Below are 18,259 nucleotides of genomic sequence, written 5' to 3' on the forward strand. Positions count from 1 at the left end.
CAGCTGTATCTAAAGTCCTCTTGCGAGCACGAGAACGAGTTTGCATAAACGCTTGCTAAAGTACCTGAAACACAACCGGAAAAAATAAGTAACTACTACGTCCTAATCACTGAGTCCTAATGACCAACGATGGTAAGTACATAAACTAAACAAATACGCCGAGTCCCTGGCAGCGGCGCCAAAAACTTGTTAGGGCGAAAACACGCGCTAATATTCACGCAAGTATACGCGTTCGCAAGTAATATGGAATATTTTCTAGTTCATTCCCTCAGAGACTCAGACTAAATTATTGTCTAATTAAACTCACTCACCAATGTATGATTACTTCTCAATGTTAAGACACTAACACTTAAAATTGTTGATTAAATATTAACTATAATTAACTACTTAATTAATCACTTAACTAACACTTCAATTTATCAATAATAAAACACTCATGAGATCACAACTTCATTATTACTTCCTTCTATAGCCATTGTTATTACCTTTAGCATGTGACATTGATGATATTAATCGAATAACACGAAACTGATAAAAGCCAACTTTCATTGTACTAATACCATTCTACCAAGCATCCACAATTAAGATAGAAGTTGAATAGTCATCAATTATGTTGAGTTCCTATATGTCTACAGAAATTGACAACACAACGATTTAAGCACAAGTTATTCCTTTTGATTACATAGGGTAAATAAAACTGTTAGAGTTACCCACTAATCATGCACAACGTACATGAACCTATGCTAGCATGGCAAGTTCTAAATCTCAAGATCCACTATCGCTTCACAAGAGATTAACACCCTATCTTATATGTTCGCGACACACATAAGACGAATACGCACAACCAATACTAGATATCATGCAATCATCACACACTAAAGTATTAAACGATTAACTAAAGAATTCCATAATAAATCCGTTGGAACCCCATGATCACGATTAGCCCATAATAGAACTTATCGTCATCATGGGTTCATATGAAATCATGATAAACAAACACAAGAAAATAATAACTAAACTAATTATATTAAAACAGAGTACGTCACAAGAGTAAATAAGTTCAAAGCAAGAAAACTAGCATCCAACGTTACAACAAAACAAGAATCACAAGAAGATATGCTTCCTCTTCGTTGCGGTGTGCTAAATCGGTCTTCTTCCTTATCTCCTTCGCTTCTTGCGTAAAACACAATCTTCTTTTTAATCCATCCTTGTGAAAACATCTCAAATCTACTTATATAATAGTCCCATAAAACTCAGATTACATAGAAGTGGAAACCAAACAGAAGTAGAAGTCCTAAAATAATTTGTCTTTTTTCTCGACCCTGCGCGGCCGCTCAGCATAGCTGAGCGGGCGCTCAGCTTGCTGCGCGGCCGCTCAGCAATGCTGAGTGGGCGCTCAGACCTCTACTGGAAAAAATCTGATTTTGCTCCGTTTCTTCGCCGTAATCTGCCCGTTTCTTTCCTCTCGCAATGGTGAACACATGCCAAGGCTTATTCTTGATGATTCCTCCCCCGAAATGCAACTAAAACCCTGAAATGCATAAACACTAGAAAAACGCATCAAATACACAAAATACTTGATTTCAAGACACCAATTTAAGCCATTTTAAGACATTCTAAGTGGTATAAAATGCCACTTATCAAGTATAGGTTCAACAAAACAAGAAACAAGCATCCAAGATTACAACTTAGAACAAAGAATCACAAGACTAAACTAGGTCTTCTTCGCCATCCTTAAATTGTGCTATAGGTCTTCTCGTCAATCTCTCCTTAAGCTCGGTTATGTCTTCTCCCTAAAAAATAATCTTAAGTTGTTATTATATAGCAGCCCATGCAGATTAGAAGCCCAGAAATCAGAATTGTAAGAGAATCAAGATTCTTTCATCCCGACCTGGCGCGGTTGCACGATGACCTTTTGTACTTCTGGCGCGGCCACACGCTAGCCCTGCGCGGGCAGCCCAGCAGGGGCGCGCCAGCCCAGCGCGGGCGCACCGTCCTTTTGGAAAAACTTCTGATTTTGCTTCTCTTTAATTGCTGGTTCTTAACAGTCCTTGCACAAGCGATATTCATGACACCTTCTAAACACCATTTTAGCATCAAAGCAATGCTAAATCACCTGGATTCCCGATATATGCCTGAAATGCAAAACACTACAAAAACACATCAAAACATAAATTACTTGAGTACAAAACACCAATTCAAGCCTTTATAGGACATTCTAAGTGGACATAAATGCCACTTAACACTTACCACCCCCAGAAAGATGGGCAGAGTGAAAGGACCATTCAGACTATAAAAGATATGTTGAGAGTATGTGCAATCGACTTTAAACGAAGTTGGAATGATCACTTGCCTTTGATTGAGTTAGGATAGAACAATAGCTACCATGCGAGCATAGGAATGCCCTCGTGTGAAGCTCTTTACAGAAGAAGGTGTCGCTCTCTCTTTCGTTGGGATGAAGTGGGCGAACATGAGATTCTAGGACCCGAACTGGTCCAGCAGATGCGAGAAACAGTGGGACCCATTGGAAAGAGACTGGTAGAAGCTCAAGATACACAGAAGAAATACGTCAAATAGACCAGGAAGGACAGAGAATATGAGTGGGAAATTCAGTGCTGCTAAAAGTGTCCCCATGAAAAGGAGTAATGAGGTTTTAAAAGAAAGGGAAATTGAGCCCCAGATTTATTGGGCCATTTGAAATCTTGAAAAGAATAGGACCTCTAGCTTACGAGCTCGCCTTCCCTCCTAACGTGCAACAAGTGTACAATGTGTTCTATGTGTCAATGATGAGAAAGTATCATGCAGATGCGCGACAGGTAATAGAATATGAACAGGTAGACCTGTAACCGGACCTGATCTACATAGAACAACCGGTGAAGATAATGGATGAGAAGGAACAAGTGCTAAGGAACAAGACCGATAAGTTGGTCAGAGTCTTGTGGAGGAATCAGAATGTTGAAGAATTAACATGGGAATTAACAGACACAATGAAAGAAAAGTATCCCACATATTTTCAATTTGATTTCGGGATGGAATCCCTTTAGGGGGGAAGACTGTACTAACCCGAATTTTTGAGACTTTTGTAAAATGATGAATGAATAGTAATCCTGGCGATAAAGGAAAACACTTTTAAGCCCATACTATATTAGGGTATGTGAATTAAGTTTTTGAGTTGATATTATGATTTTACGGCCAAATGAGTTTATGTAAAAGTCCTTAGTTCTCGATGAAAACCAATATTTCAAAATGACCTTATTTTACGAACTATCGATGAATACGAGAATCACATTATGATCAAGGATTTACAATTCTATGAATAAAACCCCAAGTACAAGATTACGAAATATAACGATTTATAAGAAAGGATTACGCCGCGAATAACTTATGATGATTTACAACGATTATGAGAAAGCGGCCAAGTAAGTACGTAAGTGAATGAATAAATAAAATAAACCCATGAAACCCCCATACAAAACATGCAAACCAATTAGCACAAAATGCAATCAAGGAGTGGTGATCAGATAGTAATCTTGCTAAAAAGCATAGTAATTTGATAGGATGATTAGTAGAAGAGATGGGCATTGTACTTCCTAGCTTGTAGGCATGGAAAATGAAGCCATGCTTCTTGATTTTTATAAGTAACATACCTATCTATTGGTCATAAAATAAACCAACACGTCAAAGAGAAAGCAAGCACCCAAGCATTCTCTCCCCCCTCCAAGAACCTCCCATTCGAATTTTTAAGATAGAAGAAGAAACCAAAATTCAAAGCTAAAGTTCAAGCCATGGAAATATCCTACAATTAATTCCCAAGCTTCCATATTATCAAACTAAGGTAAAATAATTATTTCACCCCATTCCTTTGAGTTTTTCCTAGGTAAATAAAATAATAAAGATGATGATGAATAGAAACCAAATAGTTACTTCAAGTTGTTTTGTTAATTTCTTGGTTAGTTATGGATCTTTAAGCTCATTCAAGGAATTATCAAGGATCATCCATCAAAGAAAGACATTTCAAGAAGCCAAGAAAGGTATAAAATCTTCTTTCAAACTTTTTTTAGTAATGAACTTTTCAAAAAAAATATGGATCTTGATTGTTAATTAAGATTATAGTAGTCATATGTTAGGTGATTGTTGTGGATGAAGTTGTTTTGTAAATATGATATTGATGAATACAAGACCTTGAGTTTTTTGAGATAATTAAGTAGTTAAAGGACTGATTGTTGAATGTTGGATGATTGGTAATGTAGTGGTGTTAAAACGAAACCATCAAATCGTAGCATAACGTCCTTATATTGTCCGATCCGCAAAAAATTAGGTTCTGTAGAATTAGAGAATAAGTAAACTGTGTTTTCTTGAAAATTAAGACTTTTAAATGATAGAACTAGTCGTAAGGATCGATCACTTGATTTTGACTTACGATTCATAAGTTAAGTACGTTTTAGTAGACGCAATTTATGCGACAAAAATTGCTACGAATTATTAACTTTGTGAGTATAAATGGCCGACTTAAAATTATTCAAAAGTACAAAATTTCAAGTGAAAATATTAATTTTTTAATTTTATAAAATGTAGGAGCCGAGGTCACGCGAGTAAAATTCCTTAGATATCGCGATGAGAGCCGACTGGTAAAATGAATAAGTAAAATGGACGATAAGAATTGAGAATCAAAAATCAAGGTAAATGAATATTCACGCTTTAATAAAATATTGCATATTTAACAAGCGGCGCTAAGTACGAATATGAATTAACGGAATTATAAACGAATCGAGAACATCCTTGACCTCGAAACCCCAGGCAAGTTTACGAACCCTACTCAAGATTACTGTAGCGTTGTGAAAATTGATTTACTGTATTTATGCATGATGACAAGATTACCATCAGTTTCAATTATGAAGTATTATAAGATGAGATTGATTATGATATATTTTGTATCGTATTATATGTTAACGCTAGCGAGTAGCGTGGTGTATATATTGTAGACCGAGAGTCGGTCGATATAAATTATTTAAAACCCGGAAGTATTCCGGAGATGTTTGGAAAGAATAAAGTCTGTATCTATTTTATTCTTTAGTAAATATTTCAAGGGACTCGATGTCCTCTTATGATTTATTAATTACCTCGAACTTTTATTAAATCAATTTTCAAAGATCGTATTCCCTCAACTTATATTATTTATTTAAACAATGAATATTATTTCAAATATTCATTTAAAAGAAAAAGTATTCTTAAATGATTACTTAATTATTAATTTCAAACATTTAATATTTATTTAAGATTTATTTTTTTACTTAAACATAAATTATTTAAGGAATATTATTTCAAATATTCAGTTAATGACAAATTATTCGAGGGTTAATTATTTAATAATTAATTAATTATTAACTATTTATTTAAGGATTTCATATGATTAAAAATTATAAAACATATTTTGCAATATTTTATTAATCACAGAAAATCGTTCTAATACTTTCAAATTGTCGAAAAATATTATCTCAACATATTTTAAATAATTTGACGATAATGTCAAAAGAACTACCCCTCAATCATTTATCTGTTGACAGCGGTCACCTCACATTATTATAATACTTCCTCCAACAATTTCCGGAAGTAGGTATAGAAATATATATATATATATATATATATATTGGTATGTACCTATCAACAAGCATTACGCTTGGGGAACGAATATAAGTTCCAAGTGTATGATAGGATTCTTTAAATGGATTAGGAGGGGTAGACTCTAGTACTACGGGTACTAGAGAGACTACCAAAGGTACCGCAGGCGAAGGTACTACGTGTACTCAGGAACCTGTGAAGTGTGTGTATAACGGGACACATAGCCCGTATGCGGAAAAGGTGATGACCGGGATAGAAAGTTTTCATTCTTCTATTAGGAGAAAAGGTTTAAAATTTTCCGATATATGATTGATCATCGTATAACGGTGGCTCCAATGAATATCCTATTCTTTCAATTGGAATTGATATGCAATACTGTAACTTGAGCCTAGGAGTTGGGTTTACTAAAAAAGTATATGCAGAATAATTGAGTTAATAACATACGTGATTTTGGAAAGAGGTGTGTATCAATAGGAAAACTACTTTTGAATAAATTATATCCTTATATGGAATAATAAGATTTCTTTAACAGCCTTCTCATACTGTTGATATTATGTTGGGCAATATAGCTCGCACTTATTTCTTTAAAATGTCACAACATAACAGTTAACCAAGATGCTGATCATAAAGTTGATAGCCAAGAAGCGCTTTGGAAACGCGCAGCTTTTTCGTAGGTTGTTTGGGGCGATGCTATAGGTAGAACATATGAGCTGGTTCAGTTTTCGGTTATTTTAAGTTCGGATCATATATAAGTATGAGTTATGTAAGATATTCATGGACAAACATTTATTTGGCCACCGGTCTAACCGTAAATGAAGGTTATATATGTAGCATGACTTAATTACTTTTGGGTTGTATTAGTTATCACTTTGTGGATTTAGAAACTCTAAAAATGCATTTGTTTTCGATTCCAAGATAATAACATGTTATTATGTGTAGTAGCAAGTGTGGGGTCATAAATGTGTGAGTTAATTATATTATTATACAAGATAAGTATTGAAACGGGATTCAAGACGGTGTGACCTCCTAAATCCCTGAACCCGGATTTGGGGGCGTCACAATAGCCTCATATATGCTCATATTGTGGTTGATTTTGTTTGTGGATGGTGGTGATGGTGGGGGATTCTGTTGAGTTTATTTGTCTCCCATTATTGATTATTTTCTGGATCTTAAACTGTGTATTAACAAAAAGCTCTAATACCAATTATTAGGCCTTTAAGTAAACTATAGATTGAGTGAATGCAGGTATAACAATCAAATCGAATTAAATACTCAACAATGAATAACAGTTTTTGTTTTAATGAATAAAAACTGATTATAATACTCTCTCAAAGGATGAACATATATCCTGTAGAGCTTCTAGGTTTTGTGTATGATAAAATAATGCACGTCACATATTGTGTTAACCTAATATATGCTTATATACTGCATAGTTACACAATCAATCAGTTGATATGATATATATATATATATGGATAGGGAATCCTAATAAATATCCAACTATTGATTGCTATAAATAAGTAAAGTCCTAAACCAACAAATCTCTACAAATCAAAGTCTTCTAAAGAGAATCAATTACTTCCTGGAAATCAGTCTTGACAGATGCTGATAGACAAGTGTTGTTGATTAACTCCTATCTGTCAAAATTGATGGCTTCATAAACTCTAATATCTTTCAGTCAGTAAACTCTGACAACAAACTCTAATAGTTGTTAAATACTGATATCATCAATTATATCTAATACTGTTTAATACATTGTAAAATTAATGATAAATATAGTCTTTACACAATAAAAAATTGAGAATTACTCCATATTCATCAGTTTGATTTACAACATCATTTAACTTGCCACGACCTTTCTTTCTTCTTGGACAAGTTCTAGCCCCATACACTTTTGAAGAACATAAATCGCACTAGGATATTTGTTTTCACCAACCAGTATTATTTTTTCCCTTTGATTTTTCACATTGGCTGTAAATCTTTTCAATCCAAAACCCTTATTTTTGTATTTTTTTTAGTTACATGAACAGTAATTTCCTAACTGGTTATGGATCCATTAACACTTTCAAATGAGCTTTCTTTGACATCTCATCATCATCCAGATCACAAACTAATTATTTCACAACTTTTTCAACATGAGAAAGTTTCTCCATGTGAACCCCATGCTCATTTATAGATTTTTGAAAACTAAACCAAATGTTTGAGGTTTTTATAGAGACATTATCAATCTTATAAAAATCAACAAATACCTCAAATAAGTTTGAAGATGAAGGTCTATATTTTGCAAGCCTAGACCACCTATGAAGTCATTCACTGCATGATTTGCATCACAACATAATAGGAATAATAGGCTACACATCACAAACATTTTATAAGAGCAATCATCTTAATTTGCACTAACTTTAACCTGAAAAATGTTAGATATGTTACTGAACAAATAAAATTTATGGAAAAGACATAGCATAATCCTAACAATTTTTAAACATATATCAAACAAAAATATCTCAAACACTTTTTCTTTAATCCTAACATCCACCATTTGATAAATTATTATTCCATCTAGCAATGGGCCAATATCTTGGATACGAATAGAATTGCATGAATCCAATAATTCTTCCTGGACTTTGTAGAAACTAGACCGAGTATATATATATATGTTACCTAGTAATGATATAACTATTTTTGGGGGATTGGATAAAATTATACCAAAAAATCAAAATCAGGATGTAAGAATAATAACAGTTTATTAGTTCTGATAAAATTGTTACAAAGCTCTCTCAATAAATTCTGATGTTCTTGAGAGCTAATAAGTTATACTGATACTCGTGATAAAGTTAATCTAATCGGTAAACCTATTATGTATTTATATATTACACAGTTGCTCTATCAATTACAAGATATATTATAGAGATGATTATCATGTTTTCATACATATCCTAATCAAAAACTACATTTTTCATAAGTCAGGATCCGACAAATAAATCTCTCCTAAAACACCGGGATTGTAAAAATCGGTAGATACTGATTTATTCTGAATATCCTGACAAGGACACATATCTTGAAGTATGTCTTCATCCTGACTTTATACAGATCCTGACACTCTGCATATCCTGACGCCTTATGATCTCCCATCAGATTTTAATTTTACTTAGAGCATTTTCACCTAACAATCTCCCCCAATTTATTCTTTGTGAAATAATCATAATATCTATGCTCTACTTGATGTTAAAAATAGGAAGACAAAATGTTGAGTAGTGACATAGAGTATACTCAGTAACTTCTGTTGATATCAGTTTCTTGGCTCCTCATATACCTTTGAGTACCTCCTGAAAAAAGCCTTTAATCTATCATTTATTTTTTTCTGAGAAGTTATTTTAGTTTGTTCTTCAAATTTCTTTCACAATCAGTTTCCTCATAAAACTAATATGTAGCATCTTTTAAATTTCCAATTAGAGTTCTTTCAATCATCAGACCATCAAGAAGCACATAACTTGCCCTCAGACCTTGTCAATTGTCTTGAAATAAGAACCTTTTCTAACATAGTCCCAACCCTTCTCATTTCCACTTATTGATGTTTTTAGTTCATTTACATGGGAACATAGTGATCAAAATATTCGAAACCTCTATCTTAAATTCTTCTTCTAATTAAATAGAAGATCAAATCAGACCATTCATTGGATGCACGATTCTCAACCATGAGAAGATAATGTATATATTTCAATTCTTTGGTTGACATCATTAGGAGTTCATCAGAAGAAAGAATTTGAATTTGATCGCACTATATCACCATCATTATTTTCTCCTTTGGTTCTAAACCATAATGTTTATCAATAATGATCATTACAACTTCAAGCCTATTCAGATGATCAGCAGTAACTTCTTGACCAGGTCTATCAACCAACGCAAAGTTTATCATTCCTAGAATTTATAAATTCAGCTTCCTGATGTCCAATTCTTGGTCTAGTATATGACCCTAACAATCAGAGATTTTGTGCTTGTTTTAACCAAGAAGGTGAGGTTGAATTGTTGTTTACTGTAGGCTCAATTTGATTTACTTCTCTTATTCCACCAAGAACAAAATCCATATGTCCAGAGCAATCTATATCATATATTCTTTTCCATTTTCTTTCCTCTTTTCTTATTAAAAAGTGACTTCTTGATAATTCCACCATTTCAGGATTTTGAACAAGCCACCTTTGTTTTTCAGACTTCCTGATCATAACATCAAAGTCGACATTTTCTTTGTTTATTTATTTCCTGATTCTTGCCTCTTTCTCTTTTCTTATTGTCAACTTTAAAATCATGAGAGTCAAAAAAGACAAGAAGAGTTTTTAAGTTAATATTTTTCACTTCAGCTTCAGAATTAGGATTCTAGAAATAGGTCTTATGTCAGAATCATGAATAGAGTTTTCAGGATTACTTGTGTCGGGATCAGGAATAGGAACATTCAGATCATGATTTGATGGTTGCTTAGAACTTGTTATCTGCAGTTGTCTTAGTCTTCTAATTGATGGAATTTCTGATTCCCCAAAAGGTTCTTCCATAAAGGGATTCATATTCCTTATTGCATATGCTCTTGGCTCAGGATTAAAAAATTTGGATCAATGAGAATTTTTGGAGCCTGAGCCTAAGATGTCTCAATAATTTCTTCAATTCTAACACCACTTGACCTTGTCATTCTTTAAGAGGGAACAATGGCTTGACTTGTCCTAGGAGTCCTTCCTCATCCTCCTCTTCTAGTGCTTCTAGAACCTCTAGCTCTTTCTCTTCCTCTAGAGGAACCTTCACTTCTAGTTTGAAATTGTTACAGAATTTCCTCATGTTGCTTTAGCATTTGTTCTTCAGTCATGTCAAGAAATTCATCCACTATATGAGTAAAAGCTTTTCTATCAAACAAATATTTAACTCTTTTGTCCTTCTGATAAAGTATAACAATCTAATTCTTTTTGGTTTTGTAGGATCTGTAGAATTTCTGTGCATCTTCGGGATTATCAGTGATCACTTCATCTTCTTCTAGAATTGCAGACAATGTTTTCTTTTCTGTCAATATCTGAGAGTGAGTCACTGATTCAGTTCTAAAAGTCTTCTTACCATTAGTTGAAGTATGAGTTGACTGTGTGTTTTGTGCTTAAGTTCTTATTCCAGTTCTTGATTGTACCACAACAGCATCAGAGGTCCATGTGCCTTGATTGCTACCATCATCATCTGTATTGACATCATCATTCCTCAATATCGAATCAGGTGCACATTTATCTGACTTACTTTCTCCTCATTTTTGGCATCAAGACCCTGTAGCAAGGAGAGAATAACATCTAGCTTTTGATCATTAGTGAAGTTTTGATTGTTCTCCATGACATACAACATTTCTTCCATAGAATCTTGATTTCTTTCCATAGCAGCAAGCCTTTTGCTTAATACTGGATATTTGTTAGTGTGACTGATAAAGTAGTCAATTCATCTACTGAATCCTTTAAAACAGAATTTGTTGTCCTGATTCCAGAGACACCAGATTGCAAACCCTTGATTAAAACAGTAGCCTTGACAATATTTTTAAGATCAGGATTCCTGATGGAATTCACAGCATGATCAACCAAGGTGTGAGCAGCCTCATAAAAGATGGTCTCATTTTCCAATCTACGAGAATTGTTCAATTCATGATTTATGTGATAATTGAGAGATGGAGTGTCAAGAATTGGTGCATATCCTGATGATGAACCAAAAATAGGGTGCTTATAAGCCTCCAAGACAGATTTAAGAATTTGTGCAACAGGATCATCATCATCATTATCATCATCATCATCATAACTATCATCATCACTGTTAGATGGTGAAAACTCAAGATCAACATCAGGAAATGGTTCTTCAGCTATACATTTAATCTTTTGATTAACTTTGGACATTGTAGGTACAGCATCCTAATCTGTTCGTGAAATAAAAGAATCAGTAACACCTAAGTATCTCTGTTATTTTAAAGTGATCTCATCACTTCTCACACTTATATTACTTTTAAGAGTAATATTTTTATCACTCTTTTCATTCAAGTCTACCTCTCATTTTTCCAGTACGGGAGACTGCCTCTCAGCATTTTGAATTTTCACTAATTATTTTCTCAGATTCTCACATAAAAGGCTCAAATCACTCATAAAAGAATCAATAAGAGGTGGCTTAGATGAGTGGTCTGCGGTTATATAAATAATGGTATCCTCATGCAAAGGTCTATTTATACTCTTACTGAAAGATAAAGTAAAAGTGTGAGGATAAATTATACCTTTAAAAGTTGCATCCATAGGTAAAGTAGGAAGAGGACTAACCAAGATAGCTCCAGTATTCTGCTTTTCAGTAACAATGACATCATCAGGATCAGGATTAGCATGGTCAGGATTTGATGCATCATGAACTGACTGTGAGCCAGGATCAGGAACTGAATGTAAATCAGGAATTGCAAAAGGATTAGGAACTGAATGTGAATCAAGAAAAGTAGGGTGCTTAGAAGCCTCTAAAACAAATTTAAGAATTTGCGCATCAGGATCATCATCTTCATTATCATCATCATTATCACTATCATCATCACCATTAGATGGTGGAAACTCAAGATCAGCATCAGGAAATGGTTCTTCAGTTACTCCTATAACAACTCGTATTTAGGTATTATTAAAAGTATAACTATGGAATAATTAAATAAATAAATATGTGTATTGGTTTTGTTAGCTGTTTGTTGCCTTATTATTAATTATGTGTGGTTTATTGGTGTTCGAGGATGATTTGTATAATTAATTGCTGAGTAGTATTATTTTATATTCACTTATAAAGGTGGTTTTTTTGAAGATCGGTTTTTATAAATATTTGAATTGTCTCTAAAATTATTTTATATGGTTTTATAATTTTAATAATTATTTTTCGGATTTTGTAAAATTTAGAAATCAATATTTCATTAATTATGTAGCCCCAAATGATTTTCCGATTGCAATTATGTGTAAATTCAGTATAAAATTCTAGAATACTTCAAAAATTATAAAACCCATATTTTATTAAGTTTTTAATATTTCGATAGTTTTAAAATTATTTCGGAAATTTTTCGGATTATATTCACCTGCACGGTTGTTCGTTAAATTATAGAATGCGGGTATGTTGGGCAATTCAAAAATGATTTAAAATTACAAAAATTTATATTATTAGTTTTAAATTATTCTAAGGATTTTAAAATTATTTCAGTAATTTTTTGGGTTATTTTCACCCGCAATTGTTTCGTTAAAATTCAAAACTCGGGACAAAATCGGGCTTCCAGAAGAGGGAATACACGCTGTTAGTCGCTAAGCACGTGCTAATAATACATGCAAGTATACGAGTTCGTAAGTAGTATATAATCTTTTATAGTTCGTTCCCACAGAGACTGTATTGGTTAACTAATTAATTCACGCACTTAAGCAAGAATGTATGGTTATTATTTAATGCTAAGACGATAACACCGTGAGGTTGTTTATAACTAAGAATTAAACTAATAACTATAACTACGAGAATAAGATTAATTGAATTAATATATATGACAAACATAGGATTCTAACTTCATTAAATACTTTATTCAATAGCCTTATTGTTCTTAACCTTATCATGCAATGGTGATGACACTAATCAGATAACACGAAACTGATAAACGCCAACTTTCGTTGCACGAGTACCATACTACCAGACATCCACAAAAGAGATAGAAGCTGAATAGACACCAATTATATTGAGACCCTATATGTCTATAGAATTTGACAACATAATGGTTTAAGCACAAGTTATCTATCTTGATTACACAGGGCAAGTAAGATGGTTAAAATTACCTACGAATTATGCATAACAAATACATGAACCTATGCTAGCATGGCAAGTTCTCAATCCTTAAATTCATTTTTGCTTCATTAAGAATTAACACATTATCTAATAAGTTCACGATGCTCATAAGACGAATACGCACAACCAACACTAGGATATCATACAATCACCATATACTAAGGCATCAAACAATTTAACTAAAGAAATCCATAAATAAATCTGTTAGAACCCCACGATAATGATTAGCCCATAATTGGCTCATCATCAACATGGGTTCTGATGAAAGCATGGTATATAAAATGTAGTCTTTATAACGAATAAATAAAACCAAGTACAAACAAGAGTATAGGTTCAACAAAACAAGAAACGAGCATCCAAGATTACAACTCAAAACAAAGATTCATAAGAATAAACTAGATCGTCTTCGCCTTTGTTGAATTGTGCTATAGGTCTCTTGTCGTCTTCTCCTTGTGCTCTGGTAAGTCTCCTTATTAAAAAACGATTTTGAGTTATCAATACATAGCAGCCCAATCAAACCAGGAGTCCAGAAAACAGAATTGTAATAGAATCAGGATTTTATTATCCCGATACGGCGCGGCCACGCTCTTCATCAGCGCGGGCGCGCTGTCTTCCTGTACTTCGGCGCGGGCACGCGCTTGTTCAGCGTGGCCGCGCTGGGCTTCTTCCAGAAATAACTTCTCTTCTTTTTCTTTATCTTGCAGGTTCGAGCCGGCTTCAAAGAGCTTTTATTCTAACACCACCTAGACACCATATTAGCACCAAAATAATGCTAATTAACCCGATTCACAGATTAATGCCTGTAATGCAAAAACACTAGAAAACACGTTAAAACACTTTCAAACGTGAGTACAAATGCATCAATCCAAAGCTTATTAGAGCATAATAAAGTATCATAAATGCCACTCAACATACCCCCAAACTCGAATCGATGCTTGTCCTCAAGCATAAAGAGACTCAAAGAACAAGAATTAAGAATGCATGAATGCAACTAATATGAATGCAATGATCCTCATAGAATAACTAAACCAACCAATAAGCAACACCTCAGCAAATGCAATTATTCGCATAAAGATCAATCAAAGCTCTCAAATCAACCTACAATCCAGAGACGTGCGTGTGTGCAAATACTTACAGATATAATATTGCTATTAGATCGACAATCATGACTCACTACTTATCAAAACAATCACAAGCTTATAAATAGAATAAAAGCTAGACTCAAAATAACTTATAACACTTCAATTCTTATATCAGAGTTTTTATGGATTCATGCTTTTATTTCATAATTACTAAACACAAGTATGCTTATTTGATCGTGCAATGAGTGAGGTCCACAAAAGAATTATATAATAGTACCCATGTAACGAGCGTTAGGTTAGCAAATCCCAGACTATAAAAGCCTTAGGTCACGAGGCACAAAGTCCCCTAAGAACTTAATAACTCGAGTACTAAAGAGCTCACTCATGATCACTTATACATACACTTATATTTTTTTCTCTTTTTTTCTCTTTTTTTCATTTTTTTTCTTTTTTTTTCAACAACTTCTGAATGAATGTGTTTTGCTCCATCTCATTCAACCTTAGACTACTCATAAAAATATGAGATGACTAGTAGCCATTTGACACCTAGCCACACAACTAGCGATTAAATTCACTTTTCTCTAATTTTTAAATATCCATGTCTTTTATTATTAAGAGAATACCCTAAATTCCAAATATAAACAAGCGATTAAACCTCGACAAACAAACAAACCATGACTATGATCTAGCACTCTAGCAACCTATAAGACTTAGTGAAATACAAGTGTCTCTAGCAGGAATATCAATCCAATAAGACTCAACATTACTAAATACGAGATTACTACACTAACATCAATATCACAAGTCAATCGAAAAGTTATCTAAGGGATCATGTTATAATGCAAATGCATAAAACTACATGAACAAAATATCATAAAACTGCCAAAAATAAAATAAATAAAATAAAAAAACTACATGAAAAAATATGCAACTATATGAAATAAACTATCATGAACATGTAAACTATATGAGACTCACACAAACTATATTCCTTCAACTACTACCCCCAAACTTAAAATATTCATTGTCCTCAGTGAAGGTAATAGTAAGGAATCAGGCATACCTACTGTGAATCGGAATCCTCACCCTCAACGGGTGGAGTGTCAGGCGTGTCTGGAGGCGGATACACTGAATCATCACCAAAAACTGGCCACTAGATTTCAACGTCGGTGACTCTAAAAGTTGTCCCAAGTGCCTGGGTGAGATCGTGTGCAAACCGACTATGGATGTCGTGCATTGCATCCATCCTCCTCGCGAGACGCCTATACTGCGTCGAACTGAAACTAGCTCCCATCTCTGCTCTTGCTGCCTCCTGCTGTTGTTGCTGCTGCTGGGACGAACCAACCTCCTCTCCATATTGAGCTCTCCAAGCTGCTCTACGGGCATGCTGAGAACCTCCTGCTGTAGCTGCTTCCATTGGCACACCACCTGGCAAATGATCATATGAATAACCAAGCCCCTTAGGATCAGGCTTCCCTCCATACCACTCCTGCATGCTCTACAGCGTAGAACTATCAATAGGAGCACTGGAAAGCTGCAGCTGCTCATGTGCTGGCCAATGAACTCCAACCGCCACGCACAACTTTGTCATAATTGACGCGTACAGAATAGCACCTGTAGTACCTCCCCTCAAGAATCTCAAAATCCCCTAATGTATCACCATCCCCAAGTCAATGTAATTACCCTGCAGAATACCCCACAACAGACGAGCACGCTCCACAGTAATCTCATGCACATGCGAAGATGGCATGATGTTAGCACAAATAAACGAGTTCCAAGCCTATGCAAACCTATTCATGCACGACGCAGGGAATGTGGAGTAATCAGTAGTGCCCCTCTTGAACTTCCAATGAGTATCAGGCACACAGAGAGTAGCAACGATGAGATCCAAATCAAAGTCCTCAAGAGTCTTATCATTCCAAGTGTCCTGACCCACCTTCCTCGTGGGCTGCTCAATCACCGCCCTGATAGCATCAGCACTGTACTCTACAGTCCTTCCCCTCACCACCATGAAGCCATTCTTCTCCGCCTTGGTGTTTGCATAGAACTCCGCACAACACTCATGGGCACAGCAGCGGGCGCCTCACAAAAAGAAACTCAGCCCATCTCGAGAATCATCTCTAACATCTTACCATCCTTCCCTGATGGCAAAAAACCTCATTCCTTAGCAATAGGCTTCGAGAGAAGCCTAGTGTACTCCTCCGCAGCCTCAGGAGTAGAAAACCTGGGCCTCACACAACTCGCAGATGAAGAGTCGATGGTGCTGCTTCCAATTTGTGTTCTTTATCTCTTGGGTGCCATCAGGATTGAAGAAGAAAGAATAAAAGCTTAAGTGTTTAGAGAGAATTTATGTTTGAGAGGTTGTGAATTGGTGGAGAAGTTGTGTGTAAGTATATGTATTTATAAGGGGAGAGTTATGAATTTTATAAGGAATAGAAGTGGGAATTGATTATGGGAATCGTGGGAATAATGGAATTGATTAGGAGAGGGAATTATGGGATGTGGAAGAGTAAAAATCGGGTTGGAATTGATTTTTTGGTTAAAAAATCCCGATTTTACCTTAAAACAGTCATTTTTATTTTATTTTTCGAACAGGGACCCGGAACGGCCGTGCGCTAGGACAACGTGGGCGCGCTCACTCTTTGGAAAACTGGCGCGGCCGGCGCTAGAACAGCGCGGGTGCGCTTGGCTACTGGACAAACGGCGCGGCCGCACGCTTGTTCAGCGCGGCCGCGCCCAGCTTCTGTAGTTGGCCCTGAATTTTTTCCCTTTTTAGTTTTTTTTGTGTTTTTCTCCTTTATTTTTGCTTCTTCTACGTACTAATGTACAACATACTTGGGTTGCCTCCCAAGAAGCACTTCTTTTACGTCGCTAGCTCGACGTAGAATCTTATGATCAAATGGATAATAAAACGGCACTAACCACCTCGTGGTTTACCGTGTTACCATAATAATGCTTCAACCTTTGACCATATATATTGAATGCTTGGCCCAGATCATTTTCAAAAATTTCTACCGCTCCATGTGGAAACACAGTTTTGACAATAAACGACCCTGACCATCTTGACTTCAACTTTCCAGGAAAAAGACGGAGACGAGAGTTGAATAAAAGAACTTGTTGCCCCGGCACAAATGACTTGAGCACTAGACCCCTATCGTGCCACTTCTTGACTTTCTTCTTATACATTTTGTTGTTCTCATAAGCTTAAAGTTGAAACTCGTCAAGTTCATTCAATTGAAGCATCCTCTTCTTTTCAGCCGCATCCAAATCCAGATTCAACTTCTTCAAAGCCCAATATGCCTTATGCTCGAGCTCCACAGGCAAATGACACCCCTTACCATAAACCAACTGAAATGGCGACATTCTCAATAGAGTCTTATATGCTGTTTTATACGCCCAAACAGCTTTATCAAGCTTCAAAGACCAATCCTTCCTTGATGGACACACCACTTTCTCCAAAATGCGCTAAATCTCTCTGTTAGATACCTCAGCTTGACCATTCATCTGAGGATGATAAGCCGTAGCAATGCGATGATTCATATTATACATTTTTATCATAGCAGTGAACTTGCGATTGCAAAAATGCGACCCCTCTGTTAGGTCACACACACTGTAGAAGGGGGTTAAATACAGTGTCTAGTACAATCAAATCGAATTAAGAACACAAGTATGAAACACATAATAATCTTACTAATAAAACAGTATTACAATGGAACCGTTCT

Source organism: Apium graveolens, chromosome 5 (genome assembly GCF_009905375.1).
Source record: "Apium graveolens cultivar Ventura chromosome 5, ASM990537v1, whole genome shotgun sequence".
Lineage (NCBI taxonomy): Eukaryota > Viridiplantae > Streptophyta > Magnoliopsida > Apiales > Apiaceae > Apium > Apium graveolens.